Source organism: Gracilinanus agilis, chromosome 2, assembly GCF_016433145.1.
Source record: "Gracilinanus agilis isolate LMUSP501 chromosome 2, AgileGrace, whole genome shotgun sequence".
NCBI lineage: Eukaryota > Metazoa > Chordata > Mammalia > Didelphimorphia > Didelphidae > Gracilinanus > Gracilinanus agilis.
In genome coordinates, this window is record NC_058131.1 from 536,960,324 (window position 1) to 536,960,567 (window position 244).

A 244-nucleotide genomic window follows, 5' to 3' on the forward strand; every position below is an offset into this window, starting at 1 on the left:
GTAATGTCTTTTAGACAACATACATTTTTATTAGACTGCAAGCTCCTTGAAGACAGAGACTATATTTTTTGCTTTTCTTTGATTCCTCAGCACTTAGACATAGTGAGTTTTTATAAATATCTATAGTGACTGAAAGTACTCACCACCAAGGCTTGCTTCTTTCTTTCTTTCTTTCTTTCTTTCTTTCTTTCTTTCTTTCTTTCTTTCTTTCTTTCTTTCTTTCTTTCTTTCTTTCTTTCTTTCT